The sequence below is a fragment of the Ailuropoda melanoleuca genome, chromosome 8, assembly GCF_002007445.2.
Source record: "Ailuropoda melanoleuca isolate Jingjing chromosome 8, ASM200744v2, whole genome shotgun sequence".
NCBI classification, from domain to species: domain Eukaryota; kingdom Metazoa; phylum Chordata; class Mammalia; order Carnivora; family Ursidae; genus Ailuropoda; species Ailuropoda melanoleuca.
Window position 1 is genome coordinate 17,610,999 of NC_048225.1, and position 17,515 is coordinate 17,628,513.

Genomic DNA, 17,515 nt, shown 5'->3' on the forward strand with positions numbered 1-17,515 from the left:
AGAAGAATGTGTCCAGTCATTTTCATGGAATTTAAAAGCCAAGAGCACAGATGGCTGAGTTGAAGAGGGACTCTCTAGCATGTTCAATGTGTAGCAGGCCAAAAAATGGCAAGTGATAGCATCCTTCAATAAATCCCAGAGGTTTCTAGGACAAAATCCAAAACCAAATTAACCCCTCCTTTAGTCTTCAGAGAAAGAAGACCTTTTTAGAGTCACCAAGAAATGGCTCTAGGCCTTAATAAGAATACTCTCTTTCTACCTAAGGCAAGGTCTTTGAAGTCAGTGGATCTGTACTGAGTGTTCTCTACCCTGTTTATATATTTGGGTGACTACCTTAGTCACTCAGAGACCCCATTTCCTAATCTATACAATGGGAATAATGGGATCTATTTCCCATGGTTATTGGGAGAAGGGAATGAAATAAGGCATTTGAAAGTGCCCAGCCTGTGTCCCAGGCACCTTAAGCATTAGATCAATATTTAAAAGAAAACACTCTTCCTTCTGCAATTGTATCCTAGATAATCGTCCTTTCAGCCTGTCTTGTCTTCCTCACAGGAGCCTGATAGAGTGGTGATTTAGGACTATTCAAAAGGGTTATGCTTCTTGAAATTCTCAAATCATTTTAATTTTAGTTTCTATGCTATTGCAGCTCTGCTCCATATTCCTTTTAGTAATTAAAACAATATCACACGCATGCGTGGTGAGTCCTTTTGTCAAAAACAAACAAACAAACAAACAAAATAGAGTCTAAAGACTCTTTCAGAGGCACTTTGAAATATATCTTATAAAAGGAAAACCAATATTATCAATGGCAGCACAGGGTCCATGATTTGAAGGTGATGAACTCTAGGGCCTGGGACGCTGCCTGGCACATAATAAGTACCAAGCAAATATGCAATAAATGAACCCAAGACCTAATGCTTCTAGCATTAGTAAAAGTGGGAAGAGATTTTAAAAACATTTTTTTTCAAATGTTGATAGCGTATAGTTAGTAGGATGGAGGGACTAAATGAAAATTCATTGGAAGTCTTAGTTCACAATGAAAGAAGACACTTGATAATAAGCTAACTCTCCAATAACCTGGATTACTGGTGTTATTTAGACACTTCCTATATTTCTACTAAACTCACATTCTGTCATTTCAACAGTATCAAGCTCTTTCTTGAAAAAACGTCTAAGGGAGAAAGTTAAAATTCCTGAATTTAAAGCCATCATCTTTGGGATTCTTTGGACCTAGACTCAGGGGACCGAAGAAGAAAGTCTCTTTCTTATCATCCCCTCCCTTCCCTTACTCTCTCTTACCCTCACTCCTGCTCACTCATATTCATCGTTTTCAAGTAGGAGTCAGACACTTGTGTCTTGGCCTACACCTTCCTGGAAGCAAGTCTCACACTTTTCTTCTTCATTGCCATGTGCGCAGCCCTGGCTTAGCGTTAAGCACACAGTAGTACAGAAGAAATACGTGTAATATAAATTATATACCAAATGAAAGCATCAGGGAGGTTTCATATTGGGAGAGAACGTGATTGTTTTACCTCTCCAAGGTACCTTAGCCGCTTCTAATTTACCTCACTACTTAGAGGGTAGACATCTCATATATTTCAGGTATGTATTCATTCACTACCCCATGAGCTGGGAGAGTCTCAAGATCAGGGTCATGTCTTCCTCCTCTATATCCTCTCACAAACAGCCACTTCCAGGCTCCACCCACAGTGACTGGTGATTCACCCAAAATGGCTGCCTGACTCAGAACCAACAGGATCCGTACAACCCACTCTGGACCTTCCAAGGGAGTAGGGACCATGTCTCACTCACGCTGGCATATACTCGAGTGCCTGACACATCAAATACGCACAATAAATATTGACTGAGGAAGGCAGGAAGGCAGTATGAATGAAAGATACTAAAAAAGAAAAAAAAATCCAAATGTTTTAGTGAAGCCAAACATGTGGCAAAATAAACGAATGTGCTTGTCTATTCATTCTATCTTGCATTCATTCAACAAATATTTATTGAGGGCCTAGTTTGTGCCAGCCGTTGTATGGCACCAGTGCCCTGCAGATGAATTATACAGAAGAGGGAAAACAGGTGTGCATGGCATGTCTACTCCAGTGGGGAAGATAGATGGTTCAGAAATAATTACATGTGTACTGGGATTGGCAATCAGCAAGGAGAGAGTATATTCCCTCTTGAAGAGTGCAGAGGAGGCACAAAGGAAACAGTGGATAATCAGGGAGTGACAAGGAAAAGAAAGAGAAGACGAAAAAATATTCAACAAAATTTGTCTGCGCCTGCAAGCAAGGAACTTCTTGTAAAGAGAAGTGTAGTCAGGACATTAGTCACCCTTTAAATTGATGGTTTAGTGTGATGGCAAAAGCTGGTAGAGCCAATAGACATCTTTTATGCGCAGTAATATTGACACATATCCAGCCAAGAAACCCCAACATTCCCATTTGACTGACTCATAGGACAAACTCAAATGCCTGAGCTCAAGTGTGGGCTGACCTCCTTGACCTTGACACTAACCCATGAGCTGTTTCAGTACGTTTTAACAAATACTGGGAAGTATTTTTGTTTCTCTTGGTTTTCACAGAGATATCTATTGACTTGCATCTGACCTTCAATATACAATTTCGTAACAGGGATTCAACCTCAGTTGGGAAAAGTGGCAGTGATAGAGGATGAGGAAGAAAGGCATGTGAGAAATTATCCAGATAAAAGCATAGACACTTAAACACTAAATGAAGCTACTTGAAAAAGAGACCCAGTAATGAGTTATAATATTGACTTAGAATAAATTCAAGCTCAGGTGCAATTACTTTGAATGTCAAGATGGGTAAGAGGAAAACCAATGCGCTGTGGTATTTGGACCCACATACAACTCTTGGGTCTGGCACTTAGAGAGGCATTTGTCCTGTGACCTTCCTGGTCTGCTTAATATCAGGTGTGCAGTCATAGACCCCAATCTTCACATCTGTGAAATGGTACCTCTGCTGTTTTTGAGTAGGAAAAATAGAAGAGGACCTGGGTGTACACAAGTGGATATACAAATAGATTGTCTCTCTGTGTGTTGGTCTGTACTGAAAAGGAATGCAAGGAGGAAAATACATCTTCAAATAGAATACTTCTTATCACCAAGCATGTCCTTTTGTTCTGTTTCTCAGGATTTTCTCTCTGTCTTGAGGAGGTCCATGTAGAAACGCAGGGGCTGAGAGCCAAGGGTTTCAAACCCAGTCTCATCACTTAGGTGGCCGCTCTGGATAAGTTACTTAACTTGCTCATACTCAATTTTTCCCACCTAAATCATGTAGAGTTGGAGAGTAAGTAAAATTACTTGGCACCGCACCTGTAGATACCCAATACATGTTGATTACTTTTTCTCATTCCCAAATAGAAACACAAGGTAGGAACGAATCCCCTGTGTTTGCTTATATGTTCTTGTAATACAGGGATGATTGAAGAGCCGCATATGTGGTGATGTGGGAAATACACCTGAGATACAGTTCTCAGTAATCAAAGGTAAAAACAGGGCTTTGAGTTGCAATAAAGGAAAGCAGAAAGACTGTGCTCTTGGGAGATAATTTCTTTGTTTCATTCTCTTTGCTCCCATGACCGCCCCTCCCTCACGATCACTTGCTTCTGGATGCCGACGCTCCAGGTTCAATTATGCTCATGAAGAAGCTGGCTGCCGCAGGCAACTCTCCTGGCCACACAGCTCTCTTTCCCCTAACTTCTCAGATGAGTCTTTCCACTGGGAGGAAAGGCTCTAGAGACTTCATGCAGAACATGCTGGCCCTTATTTTGTCTCAGCCCTAAGTCAGGCAAGCCAATGCCACTGTGATTTTTGCTTAGTATTTCTTTTATGAACGGTGAGGTTGAGAGAAAGAGGGAAGGGTGCACACCCACAACGCTCTTGTGGGCTCCTAAAATACTGTTCTATCTGAATGGGTGTAATTGCAAAACTCAACAGCTAATGAACTACACAGCAACTCACACACACTTATAAAGGCTCACTCAAAAGCCTTATACCCATATTCTCTAAAATTCCTTTTTGTTGTAGAAAACATACGTAGAAGACACTTTCTTCTAGCGGCTTGTCAGTCAGCTGAGTTTCAGAAATATTATGTTCATAAAAGCATTACATGAGGGACGATTGCGTTTTCCTTATTGGCACAATATGATATAAATAATATGGCATTTGCGTTATCATGAAAATATAAGACACATCCATCCATCCAACAAATATTTATTAAGTACCTTCTGCGGATTAGGCAATGAGCTAGACCAATAGAAATGCACACACAGAAGGAATTTTCACATTCCCTTGAATAGTATCTACCAATATAGTCAGGATATAGATCTCATGGGTATAGAGCGAAATCTGTTGGCATGTTTTCCTCGGACATCACCTTTAGCCTTCATGATATTTTCATAAACATAGCTTTTTTTACTCATGGTGTGTTCACTCTTCAGAATTTCTTTGGACAATCTCAAAAAAAAAAATCCACTTAGGATGATTTCACACTCACTACGGAAATATTGATTCTAAAACAAGAGACTGAGATCGGATACTGTTGGCCTCAAATTCCAAGGGGAAAAGCAGCACACAATACCAGGATGATAAATGTCCTCACGTGAAGCCACTCTCATCCATAGTTTTCAAAGTAAGTCATGTTTGTGGTGGTCTTTAAAGAAAAATAATGGAGAATGGGAATGGACAAGAGAATGCCTAGTAAAATAATTCATGTTTCCCACATGCTTCAGAGACAGGAGTTCATTGTGACCCTTACCACTTCTAGCCACTGTTTATTGAACAGTAAACAAATGCCACGTACATCACAAGATAGATAGATAGATAGATAGATGATAGATATTTTCTATTTAATTCCCACAACAGCATGAGGTAGGTGATATTTTATCCATCGTCTAAATAAAGATGTGAAGCACAAAGAAGTGACATGTCTCAGGTCACATAATCAGGAAATATAGAGCAGGGGTCTAAGCCAGAATCAAGGGTCTGACTCCAAAGCCTATCCTATGTTGTTAACCACTGCTCAAGTCCAGTCTAAAATGCAGAGTAGGAAATCTAATTGAAAGAGACCAAATGATGCTTCAGAATATTTCCTTCATCTACTGTAGTGACTCTACAACTTGTTGGATGGATCTCAGACTTCTCTGGACAATTTTGTGAGAGTTGTAGATGCTTTCCCTAGAAAGGGGGATATATATGTCCACAGTTTTCAAGTGTATATGCAGTTCTGGGGAATTTCCAGACTCCTCAAAACTAAGGCTAAAAGTCTGTGCCCTGAAAGTCGCAGGACGTGACAGGGATGGGTATGGTAGAAATATTTCCTTGGCCAAACCAACGAGGTTGTGTAAATTCTATAGTCTAAGCAATTCTTTACAAACACAAAATTCACCCCCCAACAGAGGCTAATTACGATAGACAGAGACCCCAAATTATAAGGATAAAAAGAGGACAGGTTGCAACCTGATTCTTGCTGGACCTGTGAGCAGGAATGATGTAAGCAGCAGCATCTAGGGGAACTGGGAAGAATGTTGCTAGAATGAATGTCAACCCTGCAGCTGGGCTGGACCCCTTGGTCATGACCTTGAGGCTCAAGGAATTGGCTCAGACAGTTCTGAACTGAGTAGCCATCTCACAGACAGCCCCCAGCCCGGCAGGATGCCTCCCTCTAACTCTGCCATCATGACACTGCCATCTGCAACAACTGAGCTGAGATTTCTCAAGACCAAATTTATCACGCCCGAGATTCCATTCTTACATAAGAATCACCTGTCTCTCGTGCATAAGTTTCAGCGCCAACTGAGCCAGGGGTAATCAAGATTTAAAAGGAAGGGGCTGAATAAATATCAACCAGATTTCCTCTCTGTGGGGCCGAGTTTTGAAAAATCTTTGTGCCCTCATGCACCCCCCATAAGAGACTGTCATTTTTCTACTTTGAGACTGCATCACTGCTGTCGGGGGAAGGATGCTCTAAGAGTCACAGGCAATCTGTCTTCTTGGAGTTTCTCTTCAAGCTATGACCTCGGTTTGCTCCAGCTTCTGTCTATCCTCATGAGTTTAAGCTTGCTCTCATCATCAGCTAAATTAACCATAAAGCAAAGGCTTGACTCACATTACCAAAGCCGGAAAGAAATCAATACAAGCCCTGAGCTACACATCCCTATATCAAAGGCCAGGATCCTAGGAAGAAGTGCGGGAATGGCCCTCATATTTGTATAGTACTTGGGTAATCTAGAAGATTCCTTTAGCCTAAGACCTTGGAGTGGAGGTTCAAGTGTGCTGTTGGAGGGCAAAGAAAATGCCATTTGAAAGTGATAGAAGGAAGCAGAGTTGTTTAAGGAGCAGTGGGGTTGGGATGGTAGGATGTAACAATGGAGGGGAGGGCGGGACCGAGGGCAGAGGGCGTCTCCTAAACTGAAAAAAGCACCAGGAAAATTACCTACAGCTCTATTTGGCAAAATGTGAAAAAATTAAATTTGGATTAAGAAATACGTGGGAAGGTTTGAATCTGTGACCCTGGGCAAATTGGTCCCTCCTCTGGGTTTCCATTTGTGAAATACAGAAGCAGAATGAAGGCTTCTTCCTGCACTAGCATGCCATGATGGGAGGTGGAAGAAAAGGCCTTTGAAGCCAACATAATTACTCCTCTGTCCAGGGCAATGTAAACAACAATAACTCCAACAGCCTTCAGCCCTGCTTTTGAATGAGTTCTTTGCTTCTGTCTGAGAGGTAAAGTAGTTCATTCCTTGGGGAAAAGTTGAATGTGGAATGGTGGACCATGCCCCTTTCACTCCAGTTTCATTATGTTGTTTAGAATTATGACTAATACATAGAACATTCAGTGTAAGTTAACAAGGTTTTACTGAGCGTCTGCCACGCACCCAAGGCTGCAGTAGGTCCTCTGGGATAAAGAAAAAGCAAGTGAGATGTTCAGGGTCTTCAAGTATCTGAAGATTTTTCTTTCTCAGAGGTTCCCATGTCCCATTTTAAGGCAAGCAGAAAACAAGTTGTTATATTTTAAAAGTCTAATTTTTAAAATAAATACCACTTCTCTTTTTTCATAGAAGCAACTGAGTTGGACCAGACTTACTTGTTTTTATGCTTTTACTAGTATGTACTATTTATGTATTATTTATCTTGTTACGCATGTCTACAAGAAGCTTCACTTCGTCAATTCTAGATATTACAATGGCTTGAATTCTGGTTGGATGCCTCTAGGTAAAACACAAAAGTCAATGAAAAAATTTGAATTGTCAAGCAAATGCATGCTTGTACATTTTGAAGTTCCGCTCAAGTGCAATCTATATAATATGAAAGAAAACTAAATGAATCATTTTTTTTTTGGAAACTGTTCTAATTCCCCTATGTGCACATTGGGTAATGTTTTGTTACATCGATTGAACACGGATGCTGACTCAGGTTAATTCCTAGCAATGGAGTGTTGTCATTTAGCGTGCACTTATTTTGCAGATATTAGGTAGATGGTCAGTTATGTCATTTTCCCCAGACTATTTTGTTTTCCTTTGAAGTTTTCTAAGACAAATCACTAATTGATGTATTTCAAAAATATGCCTTCAGTGCAAAACACAACTTTTCAGAAAGTAAAAGTGTTTCAAATGAGGTCTTTCCCATGCAAATTATCTTTGTCATGACCTGAAAGTACTTGTCTTAACTGCTCCGTATGAGTATGCTTATGTGTGCCTTTATTTTTTTAAAATACTTTATTTATTTATTCGACAGAGAGAGAGACAGCCAGCGAGAGAGGGAACACAAGCAAGGGGAGTGGGAGAGGAAGAAGCAGGCTCATAGCAGAGGAGCCTGATGTGGGGCTCGATCCCATAACGCCGGGATCACGCCCTGAGCCAAAGGCAGATGCTGTGCCACCCAGGCGCCCCTATGTGTGCCTTTAATTACATGGGTTTAAACATACAAGAATGGTGTAAAGCATGATATAGCCATTAATGGAATTTGCCAGTCACTTTACATATATTTAAGCAGATTATAAAATGATGCACCAAAAATGGAAGTGTGATATTGTCACTTGAGAAATGATGAACTATATTATTGCCATGTTTTTCTTTCAATAGCCCAAAGCACTATTTCAGGACCCCAGGTGTTCAGAATTGAGTTGATTATACTCTTCTGTTCATGAAATGTCAAAGCATCTTTCTATCCACTCTTCTTACAGTGAACATGATGAGCTGAGAGGCAAATATTTAGGGCATGAACCATCCCAGTTTTCATGGGACTAAAGAGCTTCCCAGGGTATGGCACTCACCAGGGGAAAGCCCCAGCAAATAGGGTACAAATTGGTCATACTCTGGGTGTTATAATTATCATTTGTAATTGGGGAAACTGAGGCACAGAACAGCAAAGCGCTTTGCTCAGTTTACCCATCCAAGAGATGGGTAGAGATGCAGGACTTAGTCTTCCGTATTCCAGTGAGAGCACATTCATAGTTAGGCACATCCCTGCTCTTTCCTCTATATCCTACTCTCACCTGGAATGGTAAGAAATCCAAGGTCACCTTTTGCCTTTTTTGCGCGCAACCAGCCCAAACGTCCTAAGCTGAGATACTGTGGGTACCAGTGTACTGCGTCCTTTGTGAATTTCCCACATAATTCAAGAGGAACAACGTTGTTTTGAAGAGAATGGCAGAGAGAAGTTATAAATATCACAGCTCTTAAGAGCAAAGCAAATGCTAGTAAGTTCTGTCTGCCCTATAAGCCTCCTCTTAGGACCACCAACTATCTTCAGTCCCGACTAGGCCATAGGTATAATTTCAAGAGACAAAGCAACTTCAATGAACCTTAGGAAAGAACGAGCCGGTGGCCACCTTTGGAACCACAACATGGTACTAGCTAACATTTACCGAGGGCTCCCTGTGTGTGCTGGGCACTGCGCTTACAGCCTTGCGTGGATGCCGTCAGTTCAGCCTCACACTAATTCCATGAGGTAGTAATGAGTGTTCCCATTTGGCAGATAAGAAAAATGAGTCTGAGAAAGGTTAAGTGACTCATCCAATATCACACAGCTGATAAAGTTTGGAAGTTGGGTTTAAACCCAGGCAGTGTGACCCCAAAACTGGTACTCTGAGCCATCCAGATACCACTTTCAATAACAGAGCTAAACAGCCCAGTTGCCAATGTCCGTCCCTCAGAAGCTCTTGGCTAGGGCAGACCTAACACTAGCCAGGCTACACGTTCTGCAGATGCACAGAAGGTATGTCTATCTACCTGTTCAGGTCAAAGGGCATGAGGGATTTTTAAAGATTTTTAAAATTTATTCTAGAAAGAGAGTCCTCAAGCGGGGAGGGGAGGGAAGAGCAGAGGAAGAGGGACAAGCAGATTCCCCCGCTGAGTGCAGAGCCTGACTCAGGGCCCGATCTAACAACCCTGAGATCATGACCTGAGCCAAAATCAAGAGCTGGACACTTAACTGAGCCACCCAGGTGCCCCAAGGCATGAGGCTTTCTGATCATAGGTATTGAGGGATCTGAAAGAAGAGATCTGAATCTGTTGATTAATTGCAGAGTGAGATAAATTGCCCTGCCAAGCTTCCATTACTTCTTCAGTACCTCTATTTCTCCCTCTTTCTGAAAAAATGTAAACATGTCCTGGGTTTCTTTGAGAAATGAACTGGGTGAAATAATGGGAACGCACTATGCAAGCTGTAAAGTACTTTATACAATTATCCCATATGTTGAGAAGCTTCCAAAATAGCAATTTCTTCCAATGCCCTTGCAAAGCAAATGAGACACAGCTGCTAGAACGCTCCGCAAAGAGACAGAAATCCAGCTCTCTTAAACATTCAAGGGGGGAAACACACACCGTAAAATTACCCCAAAGATGAATTTTACAAGAACCACGGAAGTGTCATCAAGTTTTTCCATGGTTAATTCTAAAAGAGTGCCAGCGTCGCAAAGATCAAACAAGGCAGTTCCTCCTCAGGAACCTGGGGAAAGGCAGGGCTTTCATGACAGTTGCATAATAGTTAGAAATATAAATGATACTCACATGAGCAGAAGCGAGGAAGCCAAGTTTACTGGCTCTTCTCCATTTTTTCCAAGACAAGTCTGTAGGGGGGGGAAAAAAGGAGGGCTTGTTCTAAACTAAACAAAAGGAGGACTTAACAAAAAAAAAAAAAAAAGAAACGAGGAAAGTAACGCGGGATGAGGTGTTCGTGGAATGCCACGAAGCATAGAGAGTGACAGGATGCCTGCCAAGGGGCAACAACAATTCGGTGAGTTTGTTGAAAGGACTCGAATAAAATCAGCATTCCCTGTCGTCTCAGAACCAGATGACACCACTAAAGAAAATGTTCAACACGAATCTAGGGGGCTGGGATTTGGTGGAAGTTGCTTGGGGGTGGAGAACTCAGGGATGAGTCACAGAGTCCTCAGATGAAGTGGATGAAAGCCGGAGGAAGCCGGAGGAAGCCGGGCTGGGTCTCTGCCCTCTTCCTCTTTCTCTTCCTCTCCCTCGAAGGATTTCAGGCCTTCTGCAATCAGCCATAAGGGGCCAGGGGGCTGGCCCTTGGGCATGAGAAGCGGCCAAGCAAGCCTCACGTGTAACATAACATATAAAACGTATACGCCTTATAAGCAAGTCCTGAGATGGGGATGGGGAGGAGGGAAGTCTTTCGGGGGACCCTGGTGCGCTCAAGAGAATTATCAGTGTAGACGCCTGTCTCTCCTGAGGGAAGAGCCCCTAGGTTATCAGAGAAGCAGGGTAAGCAGATTTTTTAAATTCTTTGGAGAAAAAGATAGTCACAGTTCCTCTTGATAAGTATTTTCTATCTTTATCAACCCTTTTAGCCATTAAGCTTTGTGCTTCAATTAACAACAGCTTCTCCTGTTTTCAACCAGTCTTTGGAGACATGAACGAACATTTTCTTCTCCTTTTGAAAGTGTAAATCCGTCATATGGTTGTACATAGTTACTCTCATACTAAACTCATGATGGAAACCCAGGCAGTTCTCCTGCCCCTTCCCAAATGAGAACTTCCCATCTCCCACCTAGGTTATAGAGAGAGGAAAAAAAAAACACATACACACACACATTTTGATGCTCTGACATCATTTTTCCTATTTTAGGTGGCCAACTATAGATGGAGCAGAGAGTTTACATTTTCACATCTTAAGAAAAAAAATTTAAAAGGGTTGAGAACTGGAAAGTTGATATTTCTATATTAACTTTTTTTCAAAATGCTTGTATTGATTTCTTTTTTGTTCTGGAATAAACTCAGGGGTAAAATGTTATGTTGTATGTATTCATTATTTAATGAATTTATTGAATTTACATAATATTCATGCAATAATTATTATATTTGTAAGTTGTTCTGCCAGCCAAACTGTCCTCTTTCATTCATAGATGAAGCTTCTCGGTGTTAAACAACTAATTACCATGAATAAAGGCAGTCTTACATCTTTAAAATTCTCCCAAAAGCTGTTAAAACCAAGCTACTACCATTTGGTTTTCCTCTTAAAAAAAAAAGAAAGTTATTGTTTTTGATTTTCCTTTGTTCAGAATAGAAAAATCTTAAAAATTAGGTTGGGTATTCTTTTTGTTGTTGCTTTTTTGTGTTTTCATTTTGGCATTCCTGTAGGAAGAGAGAGGGAAAATTCTTTTTTTCATCAACCAGAACAATACATGTTTGAAACACAGCCATGTTCTAAAGAAACTATATTACAGCTTTCAGGAATGGGAAGAGCTTTTTGCCTCATGGGACAGAAGGTGAGATTTTCCTATTGTCTTCAATCTCTGTTGATACCAAAGCATAAGCCTTTTCTACATACATGTTTAGAACTGTAAACTGAATCCCATGATGGATAGCAAAGTACATAGACTCCTTGATTCTGACCAAGCCAGCAACATGCACTTGAATTTGAGTTGGATTTAGATGAGCAATTCAATGGTAGACTAGTAGTAGAAAGAAGATTGTCGACTTAGGAGTCGAATCACACTGTGATTTTGGTGAGGATTTTGCTCTCTCTGGGGCAGTTTGGTATTTCAGTTGACTTAGCAATTTGCAGAGTTTGCCCACTGTAGCACTTCACGTCTCCCCAATTCAATTTCCTCATCTACACAATGAATACAACTTACTGTGCAGGTCTATCATAAGGACCAAATAAAATATATATTTCAGATGCTTACTATACTGCCTCGCACATAATGCTGAGTGCTTATTTCTTGTGATTCAGTCCTTATATGGTTCTACTGTTAAAGGCCAGTCCTCAATAAAGTAATGTGGGGCTACAGTAACCTTCTGCCACCCTCTCCCTCTGCCAAAAAATACACAGCTAACTAAGAATAGTCCCCTAATTTTGACAATTTTATTGTACCTTTCTTAAGGAACCACATCACCTTCTACTTACTACATAATTTATTGGACACTTACCATGAACAATGTGCTGTAAGCACTTTACATGGGCAATCTCATTTCATTTCCCCTATAATCCTATAAGTTCAATGCTATGGTTCTTCTTCTTTTGCTTCAAACATACTTGGTTCACCAATATGAAGAACCCCCACTAAGTATTTTTTAAACATGTTTTATTATTATTGAAAAACATTTATACAATGCCTTCTGAATTGTTTTGTAAACTTTGTTCAAGCAGAGCACTAAGATACAATTTATAATTTCAATCCTCCATAAAGTGAGATATATATATATATATACATATTTTACCACCGAGAGGAAACATAATTTAAAGGGTCTACTATCTCTCTCTTTTTTAAATCATATGTGTGCTTCCTATCTCTGATTAAGTTTAAGACATTATCTTCAATAAGAATAGCCAAAACTCCTATTAATATCTGTTTAAGAACTGCAGCCAATATCTTCAAAGTGCCAAATGACAACACTGACAAGATGGTAGAGGTCAGCCATCTTGTTGAAATGAAGAGCAAGAGATCACTGTAGAAGAATTCCCATGGAAATTACTCCACCCACATTCAGCATCTAAAAAATATTATAGATATTCATGCACACTGAATTGACAAATACAAATGTTCTATAAAAATACCCCTAACTTTGAACAATTTTGGAGGTTAGTAGAGCAATGAAGAATGCCTGCTTGATACTGAGACATTTACCAGGAAAAGAAGGGTTCCCTAGTTAAACAGACGTTACATCTCTATTTTCAAACCTCAGTCAATTCAGTCCATTTAGGAAAACTCCTAAAATGAAACATTTATTGCATACTTTTTATATTGTGTTTGGCTTTGTTTTATTTTTTCAATAAATATTTGTAGAGGCATATATTTGGGCTTTATTTTCTTTTGAATAATTTTTGATATTTTATGAGATAATGTTGCTTCTTACATCTTAGAGAAAACTGAGGAAGTCAAAAGGGATTTTGCACAGGATCTCAACATTCCATCTACCTCTCCCACCAGTATTAGTACCTCTCAACATGCCTGTTCCCGTGGATGAAAATTTTTTATTTCTCTGAAGCCAAATCTTTCACTTGGATATTAGATGTTCTGGCCATTTGCCAGCGCAACAAAATTGCTCAAGGAATTCTTCATACTTTTCCTGAAACATTAATCTGTCCCTGTCTACTGGATCATTTCCATCAGCGTGCAACCATATTGTTATTTCTCCCAATTCCAAATCAACACAAACACCACCTCCACCACCAAACCCTCAGCTTGACCTCACTTTCTCCACCTGTTTCTACTCCATTTCTCTGCTTCCCTTGGCAGGAACTTCAAGAGCTGGCTTTCCTCACTATTTCCAATTCTTCTTCTACCATTCTGTCTTAAGCTACTTACACCAGGCTTTAACCATTACCACTGCACCAGATATGTTCTCATTAAGGTCACCGATGATATCTAGTTGTGAAATTCAATGGTAGATTTTCAGTCTTCATCTTACTTGATGGATCATCAGCATCTGACACTATTTTTCCCTCTCCTCTACTTGATATACTTCCTTCTTTTGGTTTTTAGGACATTACACCCCCACTATTCCTCCTACTTTGATGGCCACACCGTCTCCATCTCTTCTTGTGATTCCTTTTTTTCCTTTTTGATCTTTTAATGCTGGAGGCCCCCAGGCTTGAGTCCTGCCCTTCACTACTTTCTCTATACCCATTCACTGATAATCTCATTGATCCTCACAGCTTTTAATACCAACATGCTGACAACTCCATCTGTAACCCAGATGTACTCAATATATTCTCATAAGTCCCACATATACATGATCAACAACCATTCAGACACCTCCAGTCAGGAGTCAAAAAGTCATGGCAAACTCACTATATCCAAAACCCAAATCCCAGTATTCCCCACAGGCCTGTTCTTCTTGCAGCTTTTACATCTCAATTGATAGCAATTTCATCTTTTTAGTCTCTCAGGCCAAAAATCTTGACTCCTTTTTCTCTAACATTCCACATCCAATCTGTCATGAAAACCTGTTGAACTCTGGTTTCAAAAATACATGCACAATTGAAATACTCGCCATCTCTACTGATCAACCCTTGGCCCAAACCACATCATTTATGCTTGGGTTACTGACATTGTCTCATAACTAGTTTCTCAGCATCTATCTATCCTTGCCTTGGTCAGTCTATTCTAAATATAACATTCAAGCAGATCCTTCTTTAAAAGTCAATACCTTGCAGGGACCGTCATTTCGCTCAGATGAAAGCCAACATCTTTTCCAGTGACCTACAAAGCCTTGCTTATATGGTCTTGACTTTGCTTCTGTTACCTCTCAGATCTACTACGACTTTCCCTTCACACATTTTGTTTGCTTCAGCCCCACTGGTCTCTTTGCTATTCTGTAAGTATGTCAGGCAAGCTCCTGCCTTTTGGCCTTTGCATCGGTGGTTCTCTTTGTGACACTCTTCCCCAGATATACACATGCTTGTAGTCTTACTTAGGGGATCTTTGCTCAAGTGTACACACAGCCAGCCCTCTGCTGATGGCCTCTGAAGCCCTAAACCTCATTACCCTGCTTTCATTTCCTCTTTTCCTTAGGGTCTATTACTACCAGCAATGTAATGTATTAATTTATGTATTATGTTTACTATCTGTCTGTCTCTGCTAGACTGTAGGCTCTGCAAGGGCAGGAATTTGTGTTGGTCTTGGTCATGCCTGTCCCTAGGCATCCAAAATAGTGCTTGGCATATAGTTAGTCAACGGGTGTTAAATTGCATTGAACTAAATTGAATGAAATAGGCTCTAGGAAAATAAACTGAATTGATGACATTGTGCCTATATCTGAAAGAAGTACTCAACTTAAAAAAAACTTGATAGAGGATTATTGTCTAATATCTAATTAGATCATAAGGCAAGAGGAGAGGACACTGGGATACATGGTCCATTTGTTGAGAAAGAGAGAATGGAACCAAAAATGACAATATGGGGGAAAATGCAGACATATTGTCCCTCTTTTGCTTTTAAAGATTCAGGCAATATATTTTCAGATGACTCAAGAAGAAGTTTGGCAAAGACCACAATAACGTGTTCTTCAAAGTCATGAAGGAGCTGAAAGTTCAACTTGAAACAACAACAACACAACTCTGGGTTTCTTTTTCCAGTATTTATCGTAGTTCTATACAGACACTCTGACCTACTGATGTCTGCCTGTGGTTTGTGCCTTGATGGTATCTAAGTCCCATTTTATTAAAGTAGTCTCAGAAAAGAGCAGTGGTCCATGGAATATTTATTTTTTCCAGTCCTGGCAATCTTCAGGTAGCGCAGTGTTCTTAGCATGTGGTCCCTGGACCTTCAGCATTAGCACCACCTGGGAACTTGCTATAATTGCAAACTGTGGAAACCCACCCCACCCATCTCTACTTAATCAGAAACTTTGAGGGGAGTATCCAGCTATCTGTGATTTAATAAGTCTTCCAGGAAGTTGGGGGTGCCTGGGTGGCCCAGTTGGCTAAGCGTCCAACTCTTGGTTTTGGCTCAGCTCATGATCTCAGGGTCATGAGATAGAGTCCTGGGCTGGGCTCCCCATTCAGTGAGGAGTCTGCTTCAGATTCTTTCCCCCTCCATCTCCCTCACCCTTTGTTCCTTCCCCTGCTCACATGCTCTCTCTCTCATAAATAAATAAATAAATAAATAAATAAATAAATAAATAAAATCTTCAAAAAAGAAAAAATAAGTCCTCCAAGTGATGACAATGCCTACTCAAGTTTGAGAACCACTGAGAAAACAAAGTGAGAGAAATCATCAGAATTGTTCCTTTACAAGTTTACGATGACTTTCCTAGTAAGAGAACATTAGAACACATATCTCCTTCATTGATAAATGCAATAAATTCCTAGGTCATCCAGCACTCAACAATGAGTCAGTGGACTTTTCTCTTGCATTAACCTTTATGAAATACTCTTTCTGGGCATTCTGCCTCAGATTAATGAGAAAGTAGTAGGCTGCTCACATATTCCAGAAACCTTATTTAATGATTTCACAATGCTCTGAGCCACTGGATTCCTGGCTCTTCCTGTTAAGATTTATGAATCCAAATTGTAGCAAACCGCTTCTCAGCATATCTTCAAGCTAACAATTCCATTTCAATAATAATGATGATCCAAATGGAATGTGAATTATGGGAAAAAACAGATATTGAGGTCATAGAAATTTATCCGAAAATGATATACTCATTAAAGATACTGATCCCCAAGTAAGTCACCAAGAGTCCCTTTGCTTTGATTATTCACACAAGGGCCATCAGTTTGTAAGTTATTTACTTAAGGATTAAACTCCACCTGGCCTGTGAAGTTTAACACAAATATTGTGTAAGGCCCAATTTCCTGGAACTCTCACATTCCCATTGGTCTTTCAAAAGTAGACAGAAATCCCATTTTACAGAGGATGTAACAAGCTCAGTGACCTATCTAAGGACACACTGTTAGGGACAAAATCTAGACTGAGTTTCAGATTTCTTGGATTTTCTTATAACTGTCAATTCAGTGTAAGAACTATGTATGAACGACCTGCTCTGTGCCAGGACATGGATTAGGAGATGGGGGTATAAAAATTTCTGACACAGACTCTGCCTTTGAAGAGCTCAATACAAAAGACCCTGTCTCCCTGATCATATAATACCCACCTTTGTAAGTTCTAGAAAAGTCAATGAAATGCATGGTAAAGAATGTTGATTTCAGCATACATATACACACACACACACACACACACACACACACACACACACACAAATCTGTAGAAACAGCAAGTTTTTCATCACGAGGTGTCCCAAGGTCCTTGCACTGATCACACAACACTCAGTCGAGGCGCCATGAGACATCTTGGTGATGAAGAGCTTAAAAGTGCCCTGTCATGTCTTGTTAATACTTCATACCCAGAACAAAATGCGGAGATACCATGTGAAAAAAATGATAGGCTTGCAGAAAGGAAGTGAAAACTGAAGCTCACGGTCAGAGAAGACTAAAAGCTATCTATAAACAAATCACATTCTGCAATTAAAAAAATATCACAACGTTCAGATGTTCCAAAGACATGTTAGAACT

The 17,515-nt window shown here is 40.2% G+C and overlaps 1 long non-coding RNA gene across 1 annotated transcript in view; it reads right to left on the reverse strand.

The window, feature by feature from the left end:
* Nucleotides 1-17,515, reverse strand: part of LOC117803332 — a 236,440-nt gene that overhangs the window by 17,597 nt on the left and 201,328 nt on the right. The window contains exon 5 of the long non-coding RNA XR_004627056.1: nucleotides 10,045-10,103. This is a non-coding gene — a long non-coding RNA (uncharacterized LOC117803332). The remainder of the gene's footprint in view (nucleotides 1-10,044; nucleotides 10,104-17,515) is intronic.